Source organism: Aythya fuligula, chromosome 3 (assembly GCF_009819795.1).
Source record: "Aythya fuligula isolate bAytFul2 chromosome 3, bAytFul2.pri, whole genome shotgun sequence".
Taxonomy (NCBI): Eukaryota; Metazoa; Chordata; class Aves; order Anseriformes; family Anatidae; genus Aythya; species Aythya fuligula.
Genome location: NC_045561.1, coordinates 40,809,807 through 40,815,806, shown reverse-complemented (window position 1 = coordinate 40,815,806; position 6,000 = coordinate 40,809,807). Strand labels below are relative to the sequence as shown.

The 6,000-nt window shown below is 46.1% G+C and overlaps 1 protein-coding gene across 2 annotated transcripts in view; it reads left to right on the top strand.

Moving 5' to 3' along the window:
- The first annotated feature begins 1,762 nt into the window (after nucleotides 1-1,762).
- The window catches only part of BICRAL (BRD4 interacting chromatin remodeling complex associated protein like), a 34,056-nt gene continuing 29,818 nt past the window's right edge, over nucleotides 1,763-6,000 (top strand). The window contains exon 1 of one of the 2 annotated variants that reach the window (XM_032184910.1): nucleotides 1,763-1,849. The gene's annotated coding sequence lies outside the window, so the exon portion shown is untranslated. Of the gene's footprint in view, nucleotides 1,850-2,630; nucleotides 3,059-6,000 lie in introns of those variants that run through there. The other variant, XM_032184911.1, reaches the window with a different exon arrangement.

Here is a 6,000-nt window from a genome sequence, read left to right as displayed (position 1 = left end):
TCTTACTGGCGCAAAATTCTCTGAAGTCAGCAAGGCTGAGCAGGCTTTCATTCACAGCAGAGTTTTACCCCTGGAAACGTGCTGAAGTTCAGGTCCCTGAAGTGTGGCCTTTTCGATTTTCTGACGCTAGTGTCAGCAGTAAGAGCAATTAGGACGCTGAGCTCTTTGACATGCGGCGTCCACATCCCTATCGCTGACCGTTCACACCCGCGCTGTCTTTATCAGAAGTGAAGTTTGTAACTGGCCACTCCGCTCCACAGTGCTGTGTGTGCGCTCAGTCTGTCCAGCCTGTGCGATGGCTCTGCTGGGCTCACGCTACGGCCTGGCCTTTCTGCTTATACAGCGGGCTGAAACAGCACCTACATAGTCTGCGGTGGGCGTGCAAGTAAGTGCAGGTGTGTCTTGGATTTCGCCTGTTTGGGACCAGGCTTGACCTTTGCTTCTCGTATTATAATATGAATTGGCTGAATATAACCAGATTTTAATAATAATAATAAAAATGTAGGTGCTTTTTTGTTAACATAAAAAAATCTGTCTGTTTCTTAGAGGAGTTCCACCTAGTACAGTGCCCATCCGCATTTTCATGTCATTGTGTTTAAAAACCAAAAGGGTACTTTTTGAACTGTAAAGCTAATAAAAAAGAATGCTACTTTAAACCCTTTTCTCAAAGGAGTTTTAAGAGTTACTTTATTTTTAGGAAAAAAAAAGGCCGCTCTCTGTAAGACTTTGGGAATTACAAGTACCGGCAGGAAAACGGTCTTGAAAAAGATTCGTGTTTTAAAAGCATTAGCTTACATATCTCTTCATGCTAAGAGTCAGTTTCCAATTTTTTTATTATTATTTTTTTAACATGTAAAGGTCAATAAATATGTAAAGGCTTGTAAGGTCATCTGAGTAAAGAATGTGTGATTATATTTTTAATGAATCCTGTGAATATCTTGTTGAATTAGCCTTGTACCACCAAAAAGCTTTGAACAGAATTATTCTATTAATGCTTTTAAGTGCGAGAAACTGTGTAAGCGGAGCAGCGAAGGGTCGGTGCTGTAAGCTTTGACTCGCACCAGCATTTTTACGTTACCTGAAACTTTTTAAAGCATTTAAGTTACCTGAAACTTTTTTACAGCACTTGGAGTTCGTGCCCTTTGTTTCAGCCACGGGAGATGAGAGAAACAGCCAAGAGATTTAAAGCACTGCCACTCGCAGGAGGGTCCCATCCTAGCTCTTTCAAGGTGACCCTGCGCTTTACCTCGGGGGGTCCCGCAGTGGTTTTACAACCTCGACGTGGCGGCGAGCGGGCGAAACAAACTTTTATTTCCAGTTCGTCAGCTCTCGGTTACCCCCCAGCCCCCCAGCCTCTCCCTCACCCCCAGCACCTGAGCTCTGCCGTACGGCTCTCTGGAGGCTGGGGGGGGGCTGCTGACAACCGCCCCGACCCCGCAGCTGTCCCGGGGCCTGCGCTAGGGCAGGCCGGGCGGCGCGGCAGCGGGCAGTCAGCATGCCCGCCCGGCGGCTGCGTGTGGCGCCGCGCTCGCTGCGGCATTGTCTGGCGGCGGAGCGGCGGGCCGGGGCTCCGGCGGCGCGGAGCCGTGCCGGGTGCCGCGCCGGGGGCCGCGCCGTGCGGTGCCGCGCCGTGCCGCGCCGTGCTGTGCTGTGCTGTGCCGCGCCGTGCTGTGCTGTGCTGTGCCGCGCCGCTCCGCTCTCTTTCTCTTTCCCCCTCTGTCGCTCTCTCTCGCTCGCTCTCCCCCCTCCCTCCCTCGCTCTCTCGCTCTCCCTCTCTCTCTCCTACACTGCCAGCCCCTGATGTGATGGCGAAGAAACCCCGTTGACAAGGCACTGCTTTTTCATGACGGTGAGTTTCCCTTTGAGTGTATTATAATTTTGTGATAAAAATTTCAAGGAAAAAAAAAACACACAACCTCCTTCCTCCCTTCCTTCGGGGAGGGAAAAGAGAGGGGGGAAATCTATCTCCAGACAGACAGAAAAGAAAGAGGAGCAAATTAACAGCCAGGAGTTGCCAAAACCAGGATATTAGGTTTCAGCCCAGAGAGCTATTGGCTCTGGGGCTATGTATATAAATATATATCTAGAGAGAGAGCGAGCGAGAGGGGAGACGAGGAGGAAGAAGAGGGATATTTTGTGGGTGGCTGTTGTTTGGGCAGATGTGGATTCACATGGAAATGAACTATATATTTTTTTGCAGCGAGGCTGGCGGTGGTGGCTGCTGAGGGCACTTAAAAAAAAAAAAAAAAAAAAGTTGTTTCTTAAAATAAAGGCGGGGGGGGGGAGGTTGAAGGGAGAGATAAGGTTTCAGGTCCAGGCTGATAGCTGCAGAGAGGGGAGAGGTTTGGGGTGGGTTTTTTTTTCTTGCTGATGCCATGCAAATTCAGGAGAGGAGGGAAGAAAAATCTCTTTTAATGACTCATTGATTGAGCCGGTTTAAAATTAGTTGTTGTTGTTGTCTTTTTTTTTTTTTATTTTCCGCCCCCTTGATGGCCATCAAGAGAGGGATGGAAAGAGGAGAGGAGGGAGAGTGTGTGTGTGTGTGTGTGTATGTGTGAGTGTGAGAGAGAGAGTGAGCGGGAGAGAGGGGGATAGAGAGAGTGTGTGAGGGAGAAAGAAAAATAATCTTTTCAAATCTCCTCCCTCTTTTTTTTCCCCCCTCGTTTCTTTGCTTTTCTCTAAAGCTCTGTGGTCTGTGAAACACTCTTTCTTCCTCCTCCTCGGGAAAATGGAGACACTTCGTCTCTCTCCTGGCTGTGGAGCTGGGAAGGATTTTTCTTTCCTTTTTTTCTTTTTCAGTCCTGGCTCGATTTTTTCCTTTCCCCCGTCCACTCGCCACCACCCTAATCCTGTCATTTCTTTGAGCCTGTGTCTCAGATTTGTGCCTTCTGGGGATTTATTTTTCACTCGTTTCCTCGTTTTCGGTGCCGCCACTAGATTTGATTTGATTTGTTTGGTTCTTTATTTGCAATTTCCTCTGAATTGCTCTGTGCCTCCCGCTTTTAAACCCGGAATGGAGACGGCTCTCCTTTTTGTGTGTGCGCGAAAGTCTTGGGCGGTAGGTCTGGGCTAAGGCGCTTGCTCCTCCGCTTCGGGATCGAGTCTGCCGCGGTGTCTTTATTAGTGCTATTTTTTTTTTTTTTTTCCAGAAAGAGAATATTTAACTGTAATGTGGCTATTTAAACGTAACAATAAACCGCCTCTTTCTGGAGTAACCCGTTTGGTTTTCCTTTTGAGTAGATGCGAATCTGTTTATTTGTGCTGGCTGCGTTTGTCTTCTGCAGGAGAACAAGCGTTTTATAAGTAGTTTTTTGCTTGTGGATAAAACCAATGGCTGGTGGGTTGTGGAGGGGATTTTCTGCAGTCCTCGGAGCTCCCTTTTGCTGCGTTATGGGAAGTGTTACTGAGTACCCGGGTTTAATTTGCTTTTCCTACCCACTGTAAAATTCACTTACGGATCATGGCGATCTGCTAACGTGAAAAACCGGGCAAAAAGCGTACGACGCTCAGAAGACGCGTTAAAATGTACTTGGAGTTGCTATTAAATAACCAGCGGGGGAAGGAAAGAGACGCCGAGGCCTTTTCTTTCCTTTCCCTTCCCTTCCCCTGCTTCTCCGCCGCCAGCCGCTTGCTCTCGTCTCCTCGGGGCTCAGTGGGGCTGAAGGGAGGCCGGCTCGGGGCAGAGGGCGGCCGGCAGCCGCTGCGGCCGTGCCCGGGCTCGGCTGGCAGCCGGTGCCGAGCGGCTGCCGGTGCGTGTGGGAGTGGGAGCGAGCCGGGAAGATGGCGCTGTCTGGCTGCCTGCCAGCGTTTGTTGCGCAGTTTCGCCGTGACTCTCCTCCCCCACGGGCGCCATTTTAAGGCCCTCGCCGCTGGTCGCTGCGCCGTGGAGGGGCGTTGCCGGCGCGCGTCTCCCGGGCTGTTTCTCTCTGTCTCTGGCAGGGAAAGCCTCTCCCCCAGATCCCACAGCTGCTTTTTTTTTTTTTTTTTTTTTTTTTTTTTTTTTTCCCTTACGATACTGATGTACGGGGTTTGGTGAGGGATTCTAGGCTGTGCGCGTCGAGGCGGGCACAAAGGAGGATTCCTGTGAGCAGAGGTCTGCTGGGGACGGGCCCTGCAATCCTCTCCCGCAGCTCTGCTCGCATCCTGCCCTCCTCCAGCCGCCCTGCCTCGCCTGTCAGGGGCCTCTGCTGCAAGCAGCACTCTAGTTTGGTCTGCTGGTGTAACATCCACGTTTCTTGAGGTGCATTCAGGGTTTATAAAGGGAAAAAAAGGTCAAACCTTTTCAAAGTGCAACCCTTCTGATGATCTGATGCCCAACATTGTGCGATACCGTTAAAGAAACCTATCTCTATAAAATGCTCTAACATACTGTGTGCAGCAAAGTAATCATCATAAAAGAGCTTGTAACACCTTCAAAAATGTCTGCAAAAAATCAAGGGCAAGTAACTTTGTAGTGATTGGACAACTCTTACTTTATTTTACTTATCTATTTATTTTTAATTTTTGGCTAGGGCTGATAACTTGCCATCCAAAATTTTTATTGCTCCTTTTTTTTGCTCCCCCAGAAATTACATTTTTTTTTTCCAAACAATTTGAACATGGCAGCACCATTTTACTAGGCTTCTCAGGGAGACTGTAGTAAATAGCCTTCTATTTTTTGATCAAAACATTTTTATTTTTTATTTTTTTAACACATTTCTGTACAATCTGATCAATGGTTGTGGTGCTTAACAGCAACATCACTGCTCAGGAACAGCAAGGATGCTGCCAGACCAGCTCATGCTGAGCCCACTAAGGAGTGTGGAATGCTTGTTTAATTCTTACTTTTATGCTTTTTGACACATTATAGAAGGGCTTCCCCATGCCTCTTGCTCATTTCTGAAGGAAGTGGGAGGTTTATTTTTTTAATTTTTTTTATTTTTTTTTTCCTTTGGGATTCAATCCTCCACCTGTTGGTGTTGAAGGGTTTTCATTTGTGTTTCTAGTGAAATACACATTTTACTGCTTGAAATACCCTGAAAAAGTTGCCTACAGACAAACTCTTTTCTTAAGTCATGAGAACAACCTTGTTAGTGTCTTAGTTTTTTTTTTTTTTTTTTTTTTTTTTTTTTCCCTCTTAATGATACACCTGCCAAAAACCCTTAACCAGTAATTTGGTTAAAAATCTATGTGTGGAGTGTAGTATTTGCTTACATATTTCAGAAATATTTTATACATGATGTTTACCTTGAAGCAATTATTTTGTGTTTTTGTGAACAGTAGTCTTGGGAGTAAGATAGGAGTGATTTTTTTTTTTAATGGTGGTATATTTTTATACAATAAAATTCCTGTAATATGCACTAATGACTTGCTGATTGTGTGGAATTTTCATTAATGTGTGACAGTAACGAGGAAATGACAAAAATGTGATTAAAAATGACTAGCATGCATTCTCCCAGTATATAATACTTGCCAAATAACCAGGTATGCGCTCTGTTCTGACATGCTTCCATTAAAGTGAAAAGTATTCTTCATCTTGAGTTGCGATCTTTGGAAGGTAGAATTTAGATATATACAAAAATAATAGACCTCATATATTTATTCGGTCGGGTCTAACCTTTAAAATCTTTTTTGTGTTGTTGGCTTGTCTTTATTTTGTGTTGTTTCAGATAGCACCTTGCATTTCTCTTAGCTTGCTTGTGTTGATTGAGGAATGGAGAAGCTCACCATGTTGATGCCCTGGCCCAGTTGTGCTTTTTTGCTGCACCTTGGCTTCACTAGTGTTATACTGTTACATATTAAACGTGTTCTGACTGTGTCCTTACTGTGAGGGCTTGTGTGGTATGTTACTCCTGTATTCTTGAGTTACAAATACTCAGCATGTCTGTGGCCTTAGGTGAGGTCAGGGCTATGTAGTAGTGCGCTTGACAGGTATGGTTCTGCTGTATCTTAATAGTTATGTCACCCGTACAGAAATGCATTTTTCCTGCCTCCGCTGCCAGCATCTTCTTTTCTGGAGAG